At 43.4% G+C, this 24,368-nt stretch overlaps 1 long non-coding RNA gene across 1 annotated transcript; it reads right to left on the bottom strand.

The window, feature by feature from the left end:
• Nucleotides 1-24,316, bottom strand: LOC148135705 (uncharacterized). The gene is made up of 3 exons (XR_015754885.1): nucleotides 24,134-24,316; nucleotides 18,813-19,034; nucleotides 1-474 (listed from the first exon to the last, which is right to left on the bottom strand). It is a non-coding gene; the product is annotated as an uncharacterized LOC148135705 (long non-coding RNA).
• Between the last annotated feature and the right edge of the window lie 52 nt (nucleotides 24,317-24,368).

Below are 24,368 nucleotides of genomic sequence, written 5' to 3'. Positions count from 1 at the left end.
AGAGGACATTCATAAGTTGTAAGGGTCAGGCTAACGGATTGGATAAAGTAGAGTTAAACATCCCTGAACGGGGAGAGAGCAATGAAATGTAAATAAAAGTTAACAGCACGGGGGACCAGGATAGTAGGTTCCAGTTGAAGTAAGGACCTGTTGTTATTGCTGTTTAAGGGATCATCTGTTGTGCTGAGAGGGAAGAGATGCTGTCCAGAGGGGTAGAGAGTGATGAAGACAGCACATTGTTCTAATGGTCAGGTTTTGCTTTTCTTAATTCTCCCATGTTTACTTTTAATTAACTGAGCACCATTTCCTGAGTAAAGGTTCAAACAGGCAGCTGCCCCTGAGGCTGCCTCATTGTCACAAAGTGCTGAAGGGTTGTGGAGGAGGACTTGATCTCTGAGTTTACCTCCCTCCGTTTCTGCTGGTGCTTTCTGTGCACTCCCCTTATTCCTCAGCCAGTATATTCTTCTCGAGGTGCTGTAAAAGGTTAAATCATCATTGTCTTATCACACCACAGGAGTGCTCTCTCAGAGAGAGAGAGAGAGAGAGAGAGATATTTAGGAGACTGTATCAAACAGTAATGTTGAAGACATTAATCTCCTAATTAATATCCCATGGCTCAGTGATAAGCGAGATGAGAAGTTAACATTTAGTCATTTCATGTAGTTTCATGAACATTTTAAATCTTTCTTGATGGTTTCCTGTGTGTTGACACTGTACCAGTTACAGTAAAACATGTACTGTCCCAATAATGCACTGCATTATTGTGCTGTACTGTTGTTTTCATGGCTGTGAAACTATATTGACATAACTAGATATTTTGATTAAACTTTAACTACACTTTAATAGGACATTCTAACAAACTTTATTCTGATAAGTGAGTCAGGCTGTCCGTGAATAGCTGAATTTCCATTAATGAAGACTGAATAAAAACAGCAATATCCAAATGTACAATATAACCCTAGCAGTCAAACAGTTATCCTTGTTCCAGTTTATCTGCCCTGTTCCCATATCCTCATATTCCCATTTTCCTTCAATCACCGACCTATCTCATGTTTTAACATTAACTCCAGGGTACATTCCACTGTCGCACGAGCCTCAGTGTCAACAGATTTCTGAATCAGGGACCTGTCTCTGTCTGCCTTTATTTTTTGTTCACCCTATCCTCTTGCAGCACTCTTTGGCCCTCAGATTCCACTTCCTGCGCCTCCCTATCTTTCTGCAGATTTGGATATCATGCGAGTTCTGGGCTTATACCCAAATATTCAGATATAAAGTGAACAAACGTAGCACAGTACATGTTGGTTTTGCTCTGGGTCTATCTATCGCTACCTAAAACATAACTATTGTTTTCATTTCTCTAAGGAACAATATATATTTCCCATCAGATCTTGTAATTTGTCCTCCTTGTTTGGTCATTAATGTGGACTCTGTTCAGCTGGCTCCCATGCTACTTAACGTGCTACCTCTCCACTCACAATCAGTCTTCGGTTTTAAGGTGTGTTGAAAATGTTGCTAATGTTATCATCAATACAGTAACAACAATACAACACACCCTCACTCAAAATTCTACTTCTGATAATTGTAAATTAAACAGAAGATTGTTTCTATAAATTCTACCAATGCATATCGTTCTGTAATTTCTTCATAATGTAATTGCAATCTAGAAAACTGCCACCATAATTCTGGTCGGAGACTGACTGCTGGACATGGTTTACAAAATGTAACTTGCTGTAGAACATATACCAAATGTTGTGTGCAGATAAAACCCTTTAAGTATTTTAATAGAACAATGCTTTGGAAGAAAATCATTTCATTTCTTTACAAGTGCCAATAAACCTTCTGATTTGGGGAAAATTATTTTTTATATATACACATATGAATGTTCCTGTTTTATTACACTGCTCATCTTACTTTTGGAGTGCTTTCAAATTATAGGACTAAATTATCTGGAAAATTTGAATCAATTCTGTTTTTAAGTACCAAAACAATTGTCTTTTTTGCATGTTCCTGAGTCACACTGTATATAATGATTTGTGATAGTCTCTGTTCTGATGTACTGTTGCTGTTTAGTTATATGTTCTAAATGGTTCAGCACCAAAAGAAAAGGGCTGGGAACGTCATCTTTATGTTTAAGATTAATTCTCAAGTCAGCATTCATTTCAAAACAATCGTTTTTTGAAAATATATTTCAGTGTTTGTCTTGCCTTTCATGACGGCTGGACTTCATCTCGGGTACAGTCTGAGAGCTGACTGCCGTCAATTAGTTTTTTTTCCAGGTGACCATTCTTAACACATGAAGCTTTACAGCAAGTCTCAATAAACCTTTTGACCAATGTTGTCAAACTTCATGCTAACTTCAGCTAGTCACCACAAACACATGCCTTTCTATCACGAGGGACCGGACAGTAAACGGTAATGGGAATTTTGGCTCTTTTTTTCCTCCCCTCTCTTGCTGTCAGATCTTTAATATTATAAATGACCCAAATCTTATTCTCACTCACTACTAACTGCACAAGAGCAAGAATTTGATCTGGAAACTTGTCTGTATGGCTTGGTTGTACGTTGTTCAGCAATACGGAAAAAAAAAATTCCTTTCTATTAAACCTCAGAAAGAATCTACTCTGGATTCAATTTTCTTTGGAAGTCTTCCCTGGTGTTATATATATTTCTATCTAGTTTGAATCTGGATTCACTAGCATGTGTGTAGAATGTCAGAATCTTTGGAGTCTATGAAACATTCACACCCTGTATCAAAGGTTCCGAACTGTAGACCTGAAGTGGAATAATTACAAATAACTTTTGTTTTCAGAATAAAGGTGGAACATTTCTTGTCTGTATGTCCTTGCATTAATAAAATTGATATTTGTTCTGGACATTGTGCATTTTTAGGTTCCTTTGCAATGTATTAAAATATTTAGTTTGCCTTACTTCCTTGGTTCCGAGATCTGCCATTCTGTGAAACCAATGAAGAAATAAAAATGGCACATCAATAGATGCAATTACAATTTTAGATTACCTGACAATGTATCAAACATTGTTAGGGTAGATACAGTAAAAGCAGGATGCAGTACAAATTACATCAACTTTATCCTTTATTTAGAATCTGAATAATTGAAATATTGCAATGCAGAGGGGGCTATGGAGGTCCTCTGCTCCCAAGCTGGCTCTAATGTCTAGTGTTGATCTTCTCCCTGCACACCTTTACTATCCAAAAGCCTTTCTTTGCCCAACTGAGCCTGATAATAATATATAAATATGCTGCAGTTTAAAATTCAGAAAAGTGACATTTTAGTTTTTCCCAGATCAGTCTCTTGTAGCCACTGAGTTGAGATTTCTAGTTCATTGGGTCCTGAATGAGTTAACAGTTTTGTCCCTTGGACCTGTGGTCACTGGGATTGAAACTTTTCAAGTTCATTTCATTTATGATCTTTAATAACCATCATGAGAAAACACACCTGGATTCCCACATCGGGTATGAATCATCATTTGCACAACCTATCTACAACAAATACCCACACCTTCCAAATACTCCACAACTTTTAAATAATGTCATGTGGCACAGTCATGCAACAAACTATTAAAGGCTAACTTCAACTTATTCAGTAAATTGTTTTTGAACTTTTAAAGTATGACCCCACTTATTTGCAGTCAAATGCCTTGAAACGTGAAGGATGAGGTGAAGTGACAATAAAGATAAAAGATCAAATAAATATATAATTACTTTTGTTAACGTTGTGGGAATTAAGAATGTAACGTTTAAGGTACATCATGGTCCTTCTAGAATTAAACAAGCCAATGAATTTTGGTGATAATGAGCTAGCAACCTAATGGTCACAAGCTCTACTCTGGGGAAGGGTCTAGTACACACACTGAGCTGCACGTGATTCTTAACACATTTCAGGAAAAACAGGAATGGGCAGTAAATACTGTCAAGTGTTGTCCACATCCCAAAAACAAATGGTGTTGAAAGGCAGGCTTTCTTCTTGCAGTGACAATAAAATATAAAAGACTTGCAAGCAATTGAATTGGTGACTCAGAACTTCTTAAAGTTAACATAAGTCTAGCTTGCAGTTATATCTTAGTGGGTGCAAAGATACTTACTGGTCTTACATTTCTTCACAAGTATGTTCTGGGTCATTGTACGTACATTGCACTGATGGTGCCTAGTTTGTAATAATGCAAAGCTGGAATGGCTTTCCGTCTGCACACATTCCAACTCGTGAGAAAATCTGAAGACTCAGAGTATATCCTAATCCTAAAGGCAAACTCCCATAATTGTGGCTTTTCCAGCAACACATTTTTAAGCTCTGATCTCCAGCATCTGCAGTCCTCACTTTCTCCTAGCAATATTTTAATGCTCTATCTTAGTCATTAGCATCTTTTAAAAAAGATTTGCTTTTCTTTGCTCTATTGCTGCATTGCTAAAAACACCACAAACTAAGCCATATTGACCAGAAGGTACTGTACACAAATCAATGTCTCTGCTAATTTATAAGGACATATATGTGCTCCAGTGTTAAGGCAGGCTAACTGCTCAAAATGAGGATAAGATCTGGGTAACTAAAATGTTTCTCGGATTCAAATAGCAAGGTACAAGGCACTAAGGTGAGGTACGAGAATGTAAACAGGACGTGACCTGCTTGTTCAGGTGAAGAGAGTAAAAACCAAATCAAGAAAATAAATACCTTTTGCCAGCGTTCTTAAACACAGGATAAACATGAACTGGACAGGATGGCTGTTTAGGTTCCGAAAGGTTAAGGGGAGTGCTGTCACCCAAACTGACTAATTTTGAGTACTTTCAAACGAAACTGACTGCTACTGTACATACTATCACCAAAAATGATATTCCATGAACTTGGAGCTGAATACTTATGGACTAGAAATATCTCAAAAAGCAGTATATTTCTTGATTCCCATTTAGTGTTTAAACCAGACTCTGAATCACAATGACCCTGTAATACACGTTCTGCAAGAAGTAAGACAACAGAAATATGTACACAGCCAACACAAAGGATTCTCCCAAGTTATTCTCATCTTTGTAAATAATGTGACCAATTGCTGATGGACTAGTGGCAGCTTGCTAAGAGCTGTACTAACTATGCAGAACAGCCTATTTACAGATTTCAACTGGGGTTTACAGTTCCATCAGCATCCGTCCATTCATCTTACCCATCAATGGCCATTAAGTGCTCTTCAGGTACCTGCAGTTAGCCTTGCTACAATATCAATCGCTATTTACTTCCTGATTCACATGATTGCCTGACAGCAGCTTCCAGTTTATGTAACTGGCGATATAAATCTGGTACAAAATAAATTAGGGCTGAATTAGAAGATGCACAACATTGATATGACATTTATACTCTGAAGATCTGAAAAATAAAAGGCCTTAAAAAAAATGGCGAATATTCAATCTTTCCTCTTGGAATCTTCATTATTTACTGGTGACATCAGCATAAATCTAAAAAAAAAAGGAAAGATCCTACAGACCACGTCAAAAGCAACGGCTTTTGAATAAATGGCATGTTGGTTGTCATCTAGGGATAAATGCATACTATGGCAAAATGTTTCCATTAAAAACCACATGAGAATACATACATGTGTCTGAAGGCAACATCGTTTAAAAGGCACAATTAACATTGCCTTTGGCAAAAATGTAAGTAATCTACAAAGAGAAAAGAATTGAGAAATTTTAACGAATATTACAGTTTTATATTACATTTTCTTATTTCTTTGTGTGTTATTTTTGCCATTGTATTTGTATGTACACATACCTGTTTATAAGTACATACATATTTAGGTCATGTAATTTGGTACAAGGTATTGTTATTCTGGTATGGTATCCAGCTGCTATCTAAACTTTAATGTAACCAAGATATTGGTACAGAGAACCAGCAACTGCTATTCAGAAATGAAAGACATAGCAGGTCCATTTAATAAATTAACCAACTATATCTTTCTAAGGTGCTACAAAAAGGAAAATGTAAATTAAGATGGAAATAGAGTGATAAAGTAATTTTGTGAAAAAAATTGTTCTTTTTAACATTTCCATACAGTAAATGAAAACAGGAAAAATGTCTGCATGTAACTGCTAAATGCTGCACTTGTCCATACACTGTGTTTCTTGTTCCTTACCTCTATACTTGACGCTGAGGGAAGCTGATTGTTATTTTTAAAAAGGTTCAGAGGAAATTGTACGTAGCTTGGTGATATGACATATTCATCTAATAAACGTATTTATATAACACTGCTATGTATTTTCTCACTTTCATTAATATTGCTGTCAGTATGGAAAGCTTTTTGTGTCAACTATTTTTAAAATCTTACACGTACTTTACTTGTTGTTTGTAACTAAAACTGTTTGATGTACTTTGCCCACGCAACATCTGGTTACAGGTTTTTCAGATGGTAAATTGCATTAGTGAGGGACAAACTCAATTTTCACCCTTTTATCTCTGGTAGGCAAGTCATCGCCTGGTTGCGTTCCAGTTCTGAGAATCAGATCAGTCATAAAAGAGCCCATTATGTGCCAATGCGGAGGATGGAAGGAGTGACGGTGAGAAGTTGCTCCTCCAACGACAATACAGTTCTCTCCTGTGCTTGCTGTCACTCGGTTTATAAGCAAGGCTAAGGCAGGAGCGGAGGAAAAGCCTGTGACTGGATTAGTAAGACGTTGCTGGGGAGGTCAGTGCTGGTGCGAGGGAATAGTTGAGGGAGTATTTTGCCAGGAACCAGGGCTAGCAGCTGGCAAGGGAGAGTTGAGGTCAAGGAGCTGAAGCTGGGAGCTAATGGAAGTGCCAAGAATCACCAGGGTGAGAGATCTTTTGCTGAGACTGGAACGGCCTTTTAATAGGTCTGGGAGTTCTAACTGTGGGAACTCTGGGATAGGGGTGTCGACCTGAGGGTGTCAGAGTTAGCGGTGAAGGTTTATGCAGGAGGGTTAGGGAGCGAGAAGAAAGTGTTGGGGGTGGGAAGGAGGCAAGAGAGTGTGTGAGAGAGACAGAGAGAGCAAGAGAGGGAGTCACACAAAATTTAAAACTGTCAATAAAAGAATTCTTAGCCAACTGGATCCAAGAAAATTGTAAAATGATTGAAGCAACAATTCTTTGCAAACATATGTGGAATCTCTAGTTTAGGGCTGCATAACCTCAAGAGTTACAATACTTAGAAAAATGTAGTGGATCCTACTAAATGCACACTGTCAATTGTTAAATTTAAATTTGAGATTGACATGCAATAAATAGGGTTATAGCTGTTTGGTTTAAAAATTTGAGTTGTGTGTATATACAATGGAAACACATTAGCTGTAACCTCTGCAGTTTACAGGAGATGTGTTAAAGTGATGGTTTTTAAAGAGTGTAGAACTGTTTGTCAGTTATTTTGAAAAATAACTTTTGTTAACTTACGTGCATTGCCTTGTACCAATTCAAATAGTGTGGTGTCGAGGAAGTTAATGTCTTCACAGAATGTGTTGTGTATTTAGGATTATTGGAGAGTTAATTATTGAGGATACTGATGGAATTATTCTAATTCTGCTTCTGAGAGAGAGTCCAAATACCCTGCATGTCAACACAACCAGAGAAGGTATTATTGCCACATGGCAGCATCATTTAATTAACGGGAATAAAAACGTGCCCTCTGAAAATTAAAATGTAGCCCTTGAAAATATTTGAAGAGGGGCCCTCAAAGACAAGAGCGGCATTTGACCCCTATCCTACAATACCACAGCAATAAAAGTTTGTTTAATTCATTTTTGGAATGCATAAATAATTTGTTCAAGCACATGTATGGAATGAGCTGCCAAAGGAAGTGGTGGAGGCTGGTACAACTGCAACATTTAAAAAGGCATCTGGATAGATATATGAATAGGAAGGGTTTAGGGGGATGTGAGCCAAGTGTCGGCTGATGGGACTCTAATTTGGGATAGCTGGTCGGCATGGACGGGTTGGACCGAAGGTAAAAACAATGACTGCAGATGCTGGAAACCAGATTCTGGATCAGTGGTGCTGGAAGAGCACAGCAATTCAGGCAGCATCCGAGGACAGGCAAAATCGACGTTTCGGGCAAAAGCCTTCATCAGGAACTGATGAAGGGCTTTTGCCCGAAACGTCGATTTTGCCTGTCCTCGGATGCTGCCTGAAGGGTTGGACCGAAGGGTCTGTTTCTGTGCTGTACTTATCTAGAGGAGAAAGTGAGGTCTGCAGATGCTGGAGATCAGAGCTGAAAATGTGTTGCTGGAACAGCGCAGCAGGTCAGGCAGCATCCAAGGAACAGGAGAATCGACGTTTCGGCCATAAGCCCTTCTTCAGGGCTTATGCCCAAAACGTCGATTCTCCTGTTTCCTGGATGCTGCCTGACCTGCTGCGCTGTTCCAGCAACACATTTTCAGCTCTGTACTTATCTAGGTCAGGCAAACGGGACTAGATTAATTTAGGATATCTGGTCAGCATGAAAGAGTTGGACCGAAGAGTCTGTATCCATGCTGTATGAGGTATCCCTTTTATGTTTTTTCAGCAATCGCAGAAAGGTGATAATTTAAAGGGCTCAATTTATTCACAGCTAACAAGCTTGTTACACAGCTTCACAGTTTGGGGGAAACCAGAACAGCCACAAAATGCTTACCTTTTCACTCTTTGTCTGTTTCTTCCCTGGTCTTCTCTTTATCCTTACTTAGTTAGTTGGTTTCTGTGGCTCTCTCAATTGACTACACCATAGCATTCCTGCCTCTCTATGCTTTCCTGTTGCCGTGCAGAAACGAGGGACTGCTTGCATTATGATTTTAACAATTATAGGACTTTTTTGAGCTACAGATTACGCTCCTATGCTGCTACTTTACTGCTGCCTACTTTTTTAAAAGGAGTTTAAAAAATGCACTTTTTAGAACTATTTTCCAATGTAACCTCCTTTTAATGTGTGAAAGTTAACTTGTCCGTAGATGGCAATAAAAGATCACTAAAGCAGCATGGTGACATTCCATACATAATGATTAAAGTTCAAGTACTAAAGATCAACTTGTAAAATATCAAATAAATACTTAAAACAGTACTTTTAAAATACTTTGTAGAAATATTATTTTATGAACTCACCAGTCCATTACTTCATCTGAGCTACTTCAGCTCATGGACTTTAGCCTGCAGGCTGAGAGTGCTAGAGTCCAGGTCATTCTGCAGAGCCAAGGGAGTGAGCTTCAGCTCAGACAGGTTGCAGCTCAGCAATGGAGGCATCGTTCATAGTTTGCAGAAGACTGAATGCAGACTGTGGGTGCTTTTAAGAGGAACATTTGACAGTCACTGGCCACTGAGTTACTGCTGAAAGACAATTCAGGTGGCAGGAGTCCGTGGCCCAGAGGAGGGGAAAGCGAGAGACAGAATCTGAGACTTTTTTCAGTGGAGCATAGGAGTTTGAGAGCTAAACTTAGAGATTTTTAAGATCCCAATGGTGGAGACCAGAGGCATACTTTAAGGTGAGAAGGGAAAGATTTAAAAAGGATGCGTGAGGCAACTTTCTTTTTAAACACAGTGGTTCGTGTGTGGAATGAACTTCCGAATGAAGCAGTGGATGTGGGTACAGTTATAATTTTTAAAAGATATTTAGATTAGTACATGAATCAAAGGTCTGGAGGGATATGGGCCAATCGAGTCTGGTGGGACTAATCGATCTTGGGAGTATGTACAGCATAGACCAGTTAGACCGAAGGGTCTGTTTCCTGTATGACCCTATGAATCATAGAAGTGTCAAGGCGCAGAACGAAGCTTTTTTGGTCTATCACGCTTGAACCGGTTTTATTCCCTAATATTAATATCCTGCATAAACTGGCAATGCCAGGGTTGGAAACCACCTGTAATGATCTCTGTAATTGCACAGTTTCAAGGAGGGAAAGCTTGCAATCCTCAGTGATCCAACGATGTCACGATCTACTATGGAAGCTGCTGAGGTTGACCTCTCTGACCCCAAAGTATGGCAACTTGAGGGAAATTAGTTCAATCCATCCTCTCAATTTCTATTAGCACACCTTTTGTGGGAAATGTTGTCGGCCCAACCAGGGATTGTAAAGAATAAAAGCCACAGGTTGACTCAGGAACAACTCTCAGTACCTTGCTGAGAAATTAGACTGCAGTGATCTATTAGGAGGTCTGAATCCCGTATAGCGCAATATTTTTAGGCCTCGGGGTAGTCCCCGAGTTGATGATCACGGGCAGGTCACAATGGCAGCAGGCCCACCAATACGAAATGCTTTTATATATTAATGTTTCAGCTTTAAAACCAGTCCAAGCAAGTAATTTCCTGATATTAGATGTTAAGCTAACTGGTGAACAATTCCCCAGTTTGCTCCTCTCAACTTTCTTAAATATCCTCATCCAAAGTAATACAGCAGCTATGTAAAGCTCAGAAATAGACCCTTCAGTCCAACTCGCCCACTAGATATCCCAAATTAATCCAGCATTTGGCCATTACTGCTCTTAAGGTTTCCAATCCGAAGGGATGGTACCTGAACTGAGAGAACTTAGGAAAATTCACATCTGAGATAATCTCACTTACTTCCTTCAATTTTAGGAGATCGGAACCATCTGGACACTGATCATTCTTTACTGTCTGTCATTCCCCACCCCCCCCCACCTTTTCTTACAGTTGATACTTTGCTTTTGTTCATTTTCATCTGTCCCAGTTCCTGATTCAAATCCCATTTCCTTGGGATTTCCTGTGCACTGACTTAGTCACCGCTCAGCCATTTTCTTATTCTCACCCGTAACCTCATAGCTGCCAGTGTGAAGGGGCCCACACTGTTTGTGATGCTATAACTGAAAAATATTTGGTGTTTATTTATCTCTTGCAAGTTACTTCGCGTGCTGTTTTTTTTTTGGAGCTCTTCATCTGTTTTGTCTGCCTTCGTTGGTTCATGTGTCTATCCCAACTGTCAGAATAAGTGCTACTTCTTGTATGTTTGCTCACTTTTACTTTTACTTTCTTTCGTTGCCTTTAGCAACCACAGTTTTTTTTGTTAAGTAGGGCTCTTACTGCTTAGGGATAGAAACTGGCTCTGTATCATTTTGTAAACTTCTTTGACCATTTCTCACTGATGCTCTCTTGCCCAGTTTACTGCAGTCAGCCTTATTTAAATACATAGAATGGTTATAGCACACGAAGCCATTCGGACCGGCCTCATGTAATTTCTCTGCCTTATCCACATAGCCCTGCAAATCTCTCCTTCTCAAATAATAATCCACTTCAGTTTTGAAAGCCTCAATTAAATGTGACTCAACCACAGTCACAGGCAATACAACCCAGATCTGAACCACTCATTGCATAAAAAGGATTTCCTCCTGTAACCATTGCTTCTTTTGCCAATAGTTGTTTTTAAAATCTGTGAGCTCTGGTTCACAATTCTTCCACTAACAGCAAGTTTATCCCTAACTACTCAGTCCTCATGATTTGGAGCGCTTTGATCAAATCTCCTCTTAACCTTTACTTCTCCAAGGAGATCAGTCCCAACTTCTCCAGTTTATTTACATATCTGAAGATCCTCATTCCTGGAACTATTCCTGTCTGAGTTTTTTTTTTGTTTCTGCATTCCCTCTACCTTCACATGGTCCCTGAAGTGCCAGACCCAGAACTGGATGCAATTGCACCAGGTGAACCTGTGTTTTGTACAGATTTATCATAATTTTCTTGTTATTGTACACTATCGCCATATTGACAAAGCCTAGGACACAATATGCCTTATAAACTGCTCTTTCCACCCTTCACTTTCAATGAACTATGTACATATACACTCTCAGATCCCCCTCCGTTTGCACCTCCTTCCGAATTGTACCTTTTATTTTAGGTTGCCTCTCTACAGCCTTCCCATCAAAATGAATCTTCACATTTCCCAATGATAAATTGTCGACCCATTCCATGAACCAGCCAATGGCCTTTTGATGTCCTACACCATTTTCCTTATGGTTTACGATGCTTCCAGTTTTATATCATCTACAAATGTTGAAATGTTCCCTAAAAAAGGAAGGTCTAAGTCATCAATATAGACCAGAAACAGCAATAGTCTTAATGGCAATCCCTGGGTGGGGGAAACATTTTTTATGTAACAGTTCAGACCTGGAATGTTGCAATTGAGTCAGATTTGATTGAAGTTTTCAAAATGGAAATAGATTATCTTCTGACAAGAAAAGGCTGCAGATAAGAAGGGCAAGTAACAGGAGGTGAATCTTTCCTTTAGAGGGTCAGTACTGATACAACAGGCTGAATGGTTCACTTAACCATTCTATATATTGAGTTGAGGCTGACTTCAACATGATCGGATGGGACATGGGTTGTCTATAGCAAACTGAACAAGTAATCTTCAGTGAGAGATGTGCAATCAGCCAGTTTTGTATGTACGTTGCTTCTGTATCTTCCATTTTACAAGCTCTAGTTGTGCTTGCAAGACTGATGCATGACCCTACATCAAAAGTCTTTTGGATGTCCATGTGCCACTTTGTAAAACTTGAACAAATTAATTAAAAATCAAAAACAAACTTATAGCCTATTGACAGCAAACATGAGTGAGAAGCGGCCTGTGATTGGACGAGCAGCTGTAGAAAATTTTCAAAAGGCGTTGTTGCTCTGTCAGTTGTATAAGCCAGCTGTAAATCCACCTCCACAATATCAGTGGCAAAACAAAAACTGCATCTCTACATGGATGGTCTGAGTCTGAAACTTGATCCTAATGGCAACACACTCAGGAGTAACTTCATTCCCACATTGTATTCTGGAAACATCTGAAGCAAACATCGCAAGGATGAAAGAAAGAAACAACTGACGAACCAACCTTGCTGGATCTTAGTGGGGTGCTGCTGCCACAACACTTCGTACTGTAGCACTTGCTCAATCATATTCCACAGCTGTCTATTTCACACAACCTCATGTATATATATTCAGGTTTAAGCAACATGAAGTTAAACCCTCTGCTCATGTCCAGGGGCTTGGTTTCCTGTCCCCTCCGACATCACACATTTGCTAAAGGACAAAAATCCACAGTCTGCTTGAAACCATGGGCAGAATCTTTCCAATCCCCTCTGCCTTGCCTTGGAAAATTATAGCGAATTATAGCACTAATGAGATTCTTGACATTGAGGGGTCTTTCTGCATTCATTTGCGTGCACCAGTGGGTCATTATTGCCTAATGTTGCCTCACTTATGAGCAGTTTCCCCAATATCCCACCAGTCAGATAGAAACTAGATGGCGACAGTTCCTGACATGGAAGTCAAAGAGATTACCTGGTGACTCCAGCCCTCCATCTTGGACAGTAGTCATCAACATCTTGGAGCATCCTCGATGGACAAATGACTGCCCACACTTTTCATCTATTGGGCGTTGACATCAGGAATGGACCAACCTCAGCACACCCTCATGACACATTTCCAATCCATTTGCAATATGGTTCTGCACATCAATGCTACATTTTGGAGCACACTGCCACCTTTTATTAGGTGCTGGGACAGGCTCCCAGTTTCACAGATTCAACCCGGGTGCACCTCAGGGCTTCTCGCTTGCTCTCTTAGCGCTCGCACGCTTTGCAACTACTTCATGCTCTCAGCATCTCTGCCTTGCCCTGTCCCTTTTTGCTCCCTCAGGTACAGCTTAAAGGTGTTCAGGAGCTACCTGTCAAGTCCAATTGCTTCCAGAACTCACTCTTAGCCAGAGCTTAAATGCTCATAGCCCTTCCACTTTGCCTTGCTGCATAGGGTAAACAAAAGGCCAGGCAGCTTGTCATGGTTTTCAGCAGCAGCGATCAGTCGAGGGGTAGAGGTGCTGCTATACAGCACTGTATGATGTCAATCTCAAACCGACAACATGGGCCAGCTGATCAAATGGCAAACACGCTGCATGTGCTTTAACCAAATGGTCATACGGGGAATAGTCCAAAGTCAGGCCACATGAGACAGCCTTCAGTTAGGGGCCCTGCACAGTCAGTCAAAGGCATCATCTGACATCAGTCCAGGGGCTTGGACACAGTCAGTCAGTTCCTTGGGGTGGTCAGTGTCAGAAATTGTGTGCCGGAGTCAGTCAGTCAGTCAGTCATTCAGTGCAACCAGTCTAGGGAGTCACTGTACATCAGTCGGGACCTGCACAGATCAGTCAGGGGTCTGGTTAACCGTCAAGCTGGTCAGAAGGTGGGCCCACAAGTCAGTATTGGGGTTTAGCTCAATATAACTCAAGGATGGTTATCAGGGTCTATTAATTTGGGTTGGAAAACAGGTAAGTGCAATGTGAAGATTAGGGACAGCATGTTTGGTGCAGAGGGGACAATCAACAAACAAGTGGGGAAGGACTGCAGGAGACAACAGTGCACTGAAGGACAGGAATCATCAAGAACTGCAACACCCTGACTTTGACAGGGGAACAGTGCAGCACGAGGGTTGACATGACTAAGTTGTAGGCTACTCTGGGCATCAGGGGATGAGTGGCATTCCCTTGGACAGGACTCTAAGAAGGAATGACACTAACAATGAGCAACTTGGGAAGCTTGGTCTCTAAACAGTAATAGATTTATGAAAGTGCCACTTGAATTTGCACAGGAGTGCCAGCCATATTTAATAAGTGTCCTGAGAAGGGTTTATTTTTGATTCCCTCCTCACTACATGAAAGGTGAAGAGCAACTCCTGGTTGACCGTGTCTGACTGGGTGCACAGCTGAACTTTAAAAATGGTACAAGCACGAGGAATCCCGGTTCTGTTCGGGTGCTAAAGGTCCAACCTGCGCAGGTCCATCTCCTCTGACACTCACCTGTGTCACAAGAACGTAAAACACCCCTGCTGCAGCATCTCTCCAGCCACACATTCATCTATTTTAAGCACCTATTCACTATTAGTGGCACAAGGAGTAATCCCAACATTGCTCATTTCTTAACTCGCTTCCTAAATTCTGCTGGTAGGACCACATCCTTCATATAGAGAAAGTGAGGACTGCAGATGCTGGAGATCAGAGTCATAAAGTGTGGTGCTGGAAAAGCACAAATGGTCAGGCAGCATCCAAGGAGCAGGAGAGTCGATGTTTCGGGCACAAGCTCTGCCTGATGCTGCCCGACCGGCTGCACTTCTCGACCCACATCCTTTCTGTGTCATCTAATACCCAACTTGTTGGTACTAATGTGCACCATCACTGCAGGATCTTCATCCTCCCATTCAGTGTGAAGTCGGAACCTGGAAATCAGCTCGTATCAGCAGGGCACCCTAGCCCTGTACTGATAATCAGGCCCATATTGCACAGAACTATCCCTGACATTTGGAAATTTGTTGAGTTTTTTGTGTTCATTCGTCTGTTCATCTCAATTGCCTTTGCTAACTGCTTGTCAATTCTCTGCAAATTTAGTTCAGGACTACCTTACGGTGCCAGGGACCCGATTTCGATTCCAGCCTCAGGGCTGTGTGGAGTCTGCACGTGGGGGTGGCATTTGTTCAGTAGAATTAAGGACATCTGTTCTTAGTGTCAATGGACCGCTGTAAGTGATAACATTTGTTCACTTGTGGAATGTGGTAGTACTTCATTCTCACCTCGGGGGCTGGAGTTGCACATACTTCACAATTGGATGTCGAATAACTAAATTTCTGGTTTATAGCAAAGACTCTTAACAAGTCTCATTTTCAATAGGAAAGGAACTTGTAATTTAATAAGCTGAGTAAAAGATACATGTGACAAAACAATCCTGATACATTTTCACGCATACCACAAGGAGTAGATTTGAATTTATGAAGTTCAGCTCCCCAAGTTTGGCTGTTCTGGAAGGTGAATGTCTCATTACCTATACAAGCTGGGAAAACGCCAAGCCTGAAACTGACATAGTAAGGAAGTTGGAAGGTGTTCATGTGTGAGACAGACAGACAGACAGACACAGAGACGGAAACTGTTGGAAAGGTTAACTCTTTGTGGTCTGATTTGAATGTACACTTACTTGGCATTGATTGAATGTTTGTGTGTAGTTCACTGGAGCTTGAGGTACAGGAAATGTTATGAATTTAACTCGCATTTTGGGAATCTAAGATGATTTTAAAAGAAAAAGCCGTTTTGTAGGACAATGATACTGGCCATGTTAGCTGAGCGAGGTTACCTCGCTCAGCTTTCCCACATAGTTTAGAATAGTGTCTCATTGTGATGTACTGTTAAAAGGGAAGGTTGGCTAGCCAAAGCAACTGGCCATTTAGCCCAGCTTGATCAGGGTTCCACTTTGATGTGCGTGTAGCTTAACTAGTCAAGCGTACTCACACTAGTCAATGAGTTTCTCTTCCTCTGCGAACTTTTGCCATTAAGGTCATGTGGTGCTTTTATAATTTTAATACCAATTTCTGTATAAAGACAGCTGGTTTGCAGCAATAAGAAGAGTAGCCTGAGAGAGCTCTTAGGGGCACCACTACTCTGCTAATGGTTTTAGAACCTTAACTCAAGCTTGGCCTGTAGGTATCTATGTTATAGTGTAACATTGATGCCATTGGTAATTAAGGATAATAATTTAAACTAAACTGTCTGTAAGAGTTTGTATTCCAGACTGCTACAGAGTACGATCTCCGGGATAAATCAAGAGAGGCTTACAGGTCGAGTCCATCAGGGATTCCCTGAGCAGTCTTGAATAGGTACATTAACATTTTGACATTTGTGGTGTGGTTGGCTGGAAAGGAAACTGTCAAGGAAACATACAAATACATAGGTAAGTTACCTGAGAAGATTGAGAGATAACATGCGTTTGGAAAAACAGGGTCTGATTAGGAATAGTCAGCATGGTTTTGGGAAGGGGAGATCATGCCTCACAAATTTATTAGAGTCTTTGAAGTGACCAGAAAGGTTGATGAGAGCAAGGCAGTAGACATGGTCTGTTTAAGAAGGGCGGTAAAGACAAACCAGGGAACTACAGACTGGTGAGCCTGACCTCGGTGGTGGGCAAGTTGTTGGAGGGAATCCTGAGGGACAGGATGTACATGTATTTGGAAAGACAAGGACTGATTAGGGATAGTCAACATGGCTTTGTGCGTGGGAAATCATGTCTCACAAACTTGATTGAGTTTTTTGAAGAAGTAACAAAGAGGATTGATGAGGGCAGAGCAGTAAATGTGATCTATATGGACGTCAGTAAGGCATTCGACAAGGTTCCCCATGGAAGACTGGTTAGCAAGGTTAGATCTCATGGAATACGGGGAACTACATGGATACAGAACTGGCTCAAAGGTAGGAGACAGAGGGTGGTGGTGGTGGAGGGTTGTTTTTCAGACTGGAGGCCTGTGACCAGTGGAGTGCCACAAGGATTGGTGCTGGGCCCTCTACTTTTTGTCATTTACATAAATGATTTGGATGCGAGCATAAGAGGTACAGTTAGTAAGTTTGCAGATGACCCCAAAATTGGAGGTGTAGTGGACAGCGAAGAGGGTTACCTCAGATTACAACAGGATCTGGACCAGATGGGCCAATGGGCTGAGAAGTGGCAGATGGAGTTTAATTCAGATAAATGCGAGGTGCTGCATTTTGGGAAAGCAAATCTTAGCAGGACTTATACACTTAATGGTAAGGTTCTAGGGAGTGTTGCTGAACAAGGAGACCTTGGAGTGCAGCTTCATAGCTCCTTGAAAGTGGAGTCGCAGGTAGATAGGATAGTGAAGAAGGCGTTTGGTATGCTTTCCTTTATTGGTCAGAGTATTGAGTACAGGAGTTGGGAGGTCATGTTGCAGCTGTACAGGACATTGGTTAGGCCAGTGTTGGAATATTGCTTGCAATATTCTGGTCTCCTTCCTATCGGAAAGATGTTGTGAAACTTGAAAGGGTTCGGAAAAGATTTACAAGGCTGTTGCTAGGGTTGGAAGGTTTGAGCTATAGGGAGAGGCTGAACAGGCTGGGGCTGTTTTCCCTGGAGCATCAGAGGCTGAGGGGTGACCTTGTAGAGGTTTAAAAAATTATGAGGGGCATGGATAGGGTAAATAGGCAAAGTCTTTTCCCTGGGGTGGGGGAGTCCAGAACCAGAGGGGCATAGGTTTAGGGTGAGAGGGGAAAGATATAAAAGAGACCTAAGGGGCAACTTTTTCACGCAGAGGTTGGTATGTGTATGGAATGAGCTGCCAGAGGAAGTGGTGGAGGCTGGTACAATTGCAACATTTAAGAGGCATTGGGATGGGTATATGAATAGGAAGGGTTTGGAGGAATATGGGCTGGGTGCTGACAGGTGGGACTAGATTGGGTTGGGATATCTGATTGGCATGGACGGGTTGGACCAAAGGGTCTGTTTTCGTGCTGTACATCTCTGACTCTAGATGGATTTCGGTAAGGCCTTTGTTAAGGTTCCATATGGTCAACCGCTCTGGAAGGTTAGATCGCATGGAATCCGTGGGGAGCTGGCAAATTGGATACACAATTGTCTTGATGGTAGGAAGCAGAGGGTAATAGTGGAAGGATGCTTGTTGGACTAGAGGCGTGTGACTAGTGGAATGCCTCAGGGGTCGCTGCTGGGCCCATTGCTGCTTGTCATCTGTATCAATGATTGTGAGAATGTACAAGGCATGATTAATAAGTTTACAGATGATATTACAATAGGTGGTATCATGGACAATGAGTAAGGTTATCAGAAATTGTTGCAGGACCTTGGTCAGCTGGGGAAGTGGGCTGAGAAATGGCAAATGGTATTAAAGACAAGTGAGGTCTTGCATTTTGGAAATTCAAAAGAAGGCAGGAGTTTCATGGTGAGTGATAGGGCCTTAAGGAGTGCATTGGAACAAAGTGACCTTGGAGTTCAGGTGCATTGTTCTCTGAAAGTGGAGTCACAGGTAGACAGAGCAGTGTATAAGGCTTTTAGCACACTGACCTTCCTGATGAAGGGCTTATGTCTGAAACATTGACTCTTCTGCTCCTCGGATGCTGCCTGACTTGCTGCGCTTTTCCAGCACCACACTTTTCGACTCTGGCCTTCATCAGTCAGGGCATTGATTATAGAAGTTGAGAAATCATGTTGCAATTATACAGGATGTTGGTGAGGCCGCGCTTGGAGTATTGTGTTCAGTTTTGCTTTCGGAAGGATGTTACTAAACTGGAAAGAATGCAGAAGAAATTTACAAGGATGTTGGCATGTCTCAAAGGGTCTGAGTTATAGGGAGAGGTCGGACAAGTTTGGACCTTTTTCTTTAGAGTGTAAGAGACTGAAGGGTTTGTCATAAATGTGTATAAGGTCATGAATGGCATGGATAGGGTGAATGCACTCAGTCTTTTTCCCTGGACTGTGGAATAGAGGACTAGAGGGCATAAGTTTAAGGTTAGAGGGGAAAGAATAAAAGGGAACCTGAGGGACAACATTTTTTACACAGAGGGTGGTATGCATATGGAATGAATTGCCAGTGGTACTGTTTTTTTTCCTATCTAGCATAGAGAAAAATCTAATAAAGCCAGTGTTCGCTCAAATTGGACCACAAAGAGTTAACACCTTATTTACTGCAATCCATTGACACTAAGAACAGATGTCCTTACTTCTACTGAACAAATGGCTTCCCCCGCCATGATCAAGTGCTTTCCTCCATCTCCTTAGCAGATGTGTAAGGCTACCAGCTTTCTCAAAGGCAATATGCCAGATAGGGAAACAAAAAACAGTAACACTTGTGAATAGCATGCACAGACACTGGGAAGTTAGTTAGCTCAGTTGGCTGGTTTGTCATGCAGAGTGACAATAATAGCGTGGGTTCATTTCCCACAGTGGCTGAGGTTAACATGAAGGACTCACCTTCTCAATCTCTCATGTTGTCTGAGGTATGGTGACAGCTAGGTTAAACTACCACCACACAACCCTCTCTAATGATACAGTGGCAACTTTAAAGCTACCACTTCTTTCGTATACCTCTCAAGTGCTCCAGTAAATTCTCTTCCCACTACTACTGGTTTGGCTTTTAAATTGTGTTTTGCCCCTCTGCGATACTATTAAGTGCAAAAACTTGACCGAAATGAGCAAGTGCAAGAGGAGTTTACTGGGCTAATACAACCACCTCACTAGGTTTGCCGCACACGTAAAAATAAGACCAAAAAGGGATTCACAACTTCAGTGAGCACAAAAAAAATTTACAAGCTGAAAAAAGGCACCTTGCAAGGTTTGCTGCATATAGAAACAAAAAAAGGGAAATTGAGCAAAGGTGAGATTCACAATTTTGATGAATGCAAGAGGGAGAGTCCGGAACTAGAGGACATTGGTTTAGGATGAAAGGGGGGAAAATTAAAAGGGAGCTCAGGGGCAACTTTTCACGCAGAGGGTGGTGCTTGTGTGGAATGAGCTACAAAAGGAAATGGTAGAGATGGTACAATTACATTTAAAAGGCATCATGATGGAATATGAATTGAAGGGATTAGAGGGATTTGGGGTTGGGGTGGCGAAGACAGGGCAAGTGGGGAAGAAAGGGTGAGGGGATGAAGAGGGAGGGCAGGGGGTAAGGTGGGGACAAAGGGGAGAGGTGGGGCCTGGGCAAGGTGGGGACAAAGGGGAGAGGAGGGGCCTGGGCAAGGTGGGGACGAAGGGGAGTGGAAGGGCCTGGGCAAGGTGGGGACGTAGGGGAGAGGAGGGGCCTGGGCAAGGTGGGGACGAAGGGGAGAGGAGGGGCCTGGGCAAGGTGGGGACGAAGGGGAGTGGAAGGGCCTGGGCAAGGTGGGGACGAAGGGGAGAGGAGGGGCCTGGGCAAGGTGGGGACGAAGGGGAGAGGAGGGGCCTGGGCAAGGTGGGGACGAAGGGGAGAGGAGGGGCCTGGGCAAGGTGGGGACGTAGGGGAGAGGAGGGACCTGTGCAAGGTGGGGACGAAGGTGGGAAGAAGAGCCTGGGCAAGGTGGGGACGAGGGGGAGAGGAGGGGCCTGGGCAAGGTGGGGACGAGGGGGAGAGGAGGGGCCTGGGCAAGGTGGGGACGAAGGGGAGAGGAGGGGCCTGGGCAAGGTGGGGACGAAGGGGAGAGGAGGGGACTGGGCAAGGTGGGGACGAGGGGGAGAGGAGGGGCCTGGGCAAGGTGGGGACGAGGGGGAGAGGAGGGGCCTGGGCAAGGTGGGGACGAAGGGGAGAGGAGGGGCCTGGGCAAGGTGGGGACGAAGGGGAGAGGAGGGGCCTGGGCAAGGTGGGGACGAAGGGGAGGGGAGGGGCCTGGGCAAGGTGGGGACGAAGGGGAGGAGAGGGGCCTGGGCAAGGTGGGGACGAAGGGGAGGAGAGGGGCCTGGGCAAGGTGGGGACGAAGGGGAGGAGAGGGGCCTGGGCAAGGTGGGGACGAAGGGGAGGAGAGGGGCCTGGGCAAGGTGGGGACGAAGGGGAGGAGAGGGGCCTGGGCAAGGTGGGGACGAAGGGGAGGAGAGGGGCCTGGGCAAGGTGGGGACGAAGGGGAGGAGAGGGGCCTGGGCAAGGGGGGGACGAAGGGGAGGGGAGGGGGGACGAAGGGGAGGGGAGGGGGGACGAAGGGGAGGGGGGGATGGGCAAGTTTGCGACAAAGGGGGGATGGGCATGGGCAAGGTGGGGACGAAGGGGGAGAGGTGTCAGCAATGCGGGGTCAAAGGGGGAGGGGCATGGGCAAGGTGGGGACAATGGGTGGAGGGGCATGGGCAAGGTGCAGTCAAAGAGGGAAGGGGTGTGGGCAAGGTGGGGACAAAGGGGGAGGGGCATGGACGAGGTGGGGACATAGGCGGAGGGGCGTGGGCAAGGTGGGGACATAGGGGGAGGGGTGTGGGCAAGGTGGGGTCAAGGGGTGGGGCATGGGCAAGGTGGGGTCGAATGGGGGAGGGGCACGGCAAGGTTGGGACGAAGGGGAGCGGTCATGGTGGGGATAATGGTGGGAGAGGAGTGGGCAAGGTGGGGACGAAGGGGGAGGGGAGTGGCAAGGTGGGGACGAAGGGGGAGCGGAGTGGCAAGGTGGGGACGAAGGGGGGAGGGGAGTGCGCAAGGTGGGAACGAAGGGGGGGGTGTGCAAGGTGGGAACGAAGGGGGGTGGTGCGCAAGGTGGGGACGAAGGGGGGGGGAGGGGAGTGCGCAAGGTGGGGACGAAGGGGGGGAGGGGAGTGCGCAAGGTGGGGACGAAGGGGGGGGGGAGGGGAGTGCGCAAGGTGGGGACGAAGGTGGGGGAGGGGAGTGCGCAAGGGGAGGTGGAGGGGAGTGCGCAAGGTGGGGATGGATGTGGGCAAGAGAATGGGGTAGGGGACATGAAGTGAGGGGGGGGGAAATGTAAGTGCTGGCAAATGGGACTAGAGTAGTTTAGAATATCTGGTCGGTGCGTGGACGAGTTGGACTGAGGGTCTATTTCCATGCTGTACATCTCTATGACTCTGTAAGAGAAATTTACTTAGCTGACACAAGCACCTTGCCAGGTTTGCTGCACAGACAAGATAAAAATAGAGCAAAAATGGGTTCACAATGTCGACGAGTGCAAGAGAAATTTACTTAAAGGACACCAAGCCCTCAGTCGGTTTTGCTGGACGCAGTCACATCAGAAAGAAAAAAATGAGCAATAGGAGATTTATGTTTTTGATGATGTAAAAGAAATTTACTGAGCTGCTACAAGCCTCTTCCTAGATTTTGCTGCACACACTGAATAAAAAAGAAGTGCAAAAACAAGATTCCCAATTTTGGAGTGTGAGAAATTTACTCAGCTGACACAAAGCCTTCACTAGGTTTGCTGCACAGATTCACAAAAAATAAATTAGTAAAGAAGGGAGATTTTTGTTTTTGATCAAAAGAAAATTACTGGGCTGACATAAATAAGGTCCTCATTAGGTTTGCTGCATATACACACAAAAAGATGAGCAAAAAGGGGGATTCATAATTTTGGAGAATGCAAGAAAACTTAAGAGTTGACACAAGCACCTCAGTAAATTTGATGCGTGCGCACACACACTTTAGAGAAAGGTCAAAAAGGGTATTTAAGATTTCGAGGAAGAGAATTTTACTTGGCTGACACAAGCACCCCCCAGGTTTGTTGCACACTCAAAATTAAAATGAGCAAAAAGAAGGGCTTTACAATTTCGCTAAGTGCAAGAGAAATTTACTGGGTTGATGGATACAAGCACCTCACTAGATTTGGTGCAGACATAGTGAATAATGAAAAAAGAAAGCAATTAAAAAAAGGGCTTCACAATTTTGATCAGTGCAAGAGAAATTTACTGGGTGCACAATTGCTGAATAATAAAAAGCAATAAAAAAAAGGGGCTTCACAATTTCGGTCAGTGCAAGAGAAATTTACTGGGTGCACAATTGCTGAATAATAAAAAGCAATAAAAAAAAGGGGCTTCACAATTTCGGTCAGTGCAAGAGAAATTGACTGGGTGCACACTTGCTGAATAATAAAAAAGAAAGCAATTTGAAAAGTGTGGGGGGGGGAGAAAGGCTTCACAATTTCGGTCAGTGCAAGAGAAATTGACTGGGTTGATGGGTGCAGGCACTTCACTAAATTTGCTGTACACATGCTGAATAATTGAAAGCAACTTAAAAAAAAAGAGGGGGGGGCTCTTCACAATTTCGTTGAGTGCGAGAGAAATTTACTGAACTGTCAGCAGGCTTGGTGCAAACACACACAAAAATGATAGGGGGGGGGGGATCTGCAAAACAGGAAGATTCTCGATTTCAACCAGCGCAAGGTGACCCCATTCGCTGCAACACAAGATTTAAAAAGGAATTTAATTTTTTTTATTTTAAAAAAAAGGGGGGGGGGTAGGTTAAATTCACGGTTTCCCCGAATGCAAATCCCTGCCACTTCTGCAAAGGGTGATTTATTTGTAAGATGTGAAGAGGAGGGAGAGGTTTTTAAATGGCCCAGCCCCATTGCCTCTGCACCTTGACCACAGAGAACATTCTGGAAGCCGGTGACCATTTTGAGAGCTCTTTCCCCTTCGACCACAACACCCCCCCCCCCCGCTCCCCTCACCCCAAGACTGACCGAGAACAAAAATAACGCCGACGCTCCCGACTTTTCTTTGCAATCCCGTCTTTATTTTGCGGGAAAGGTCGGATTGAAACGAAATTAAAATCCGTTCGGAGAGGGAAAGAAACGGGACGGAAGCACCAAACCCCCCCCCTCACCACCGAAATCAAACCAGGTCCCCACAAAATACACGCTTGAATCAGTATTCTTGTCTAAAATAATGATTATTTTTGGGGTATTAAAAATGCGGGGATATACATTTGTTACCGTTATCAGTCGATAGAATTTGGACCGTCTCGCCCACTTTGCGCGCGCGCTCCCTCCATCTGCTCTTGTCAGTTTGATTTTTTTTTAAAATTTATAGTCGGGGGAGAAATGTGGGAAAAAAAATAATAAAACGCCTTTTGGAAATTTAAAAAAAACATTCACGACCGAGAATTCCCGATGGGATTTTTCTTTAGTCGGCGGCGGTCTGTCCCCATTGGCCCGTCCGCCCGTCCAT

The sequence above is a fragment of the Chiloscyllium plagiosum genome, unplaced genomic scaffold, assembly GCF_037043375.1.
Source record: "Chiloscyllium plagiosum isolate Xiang-an unplaced genomic scaffold, Cpla_swu_hap1 HiC_scaffold_48, whole genome shotgun sequence".
Classification (NCBI taxonomy): domain Eukaryota; kingdom Metazoa; phylum Chordata; class Chondrichthyes; order Orectolobiformes; family Hemiscylliidae; genus Chiloscyllium; species Chiloscyllium plagiosum.
Note: the sequence above shows the minus strand (reverse complement) of the source record. Positions and strands in the feature narration are given on the sequence as shown.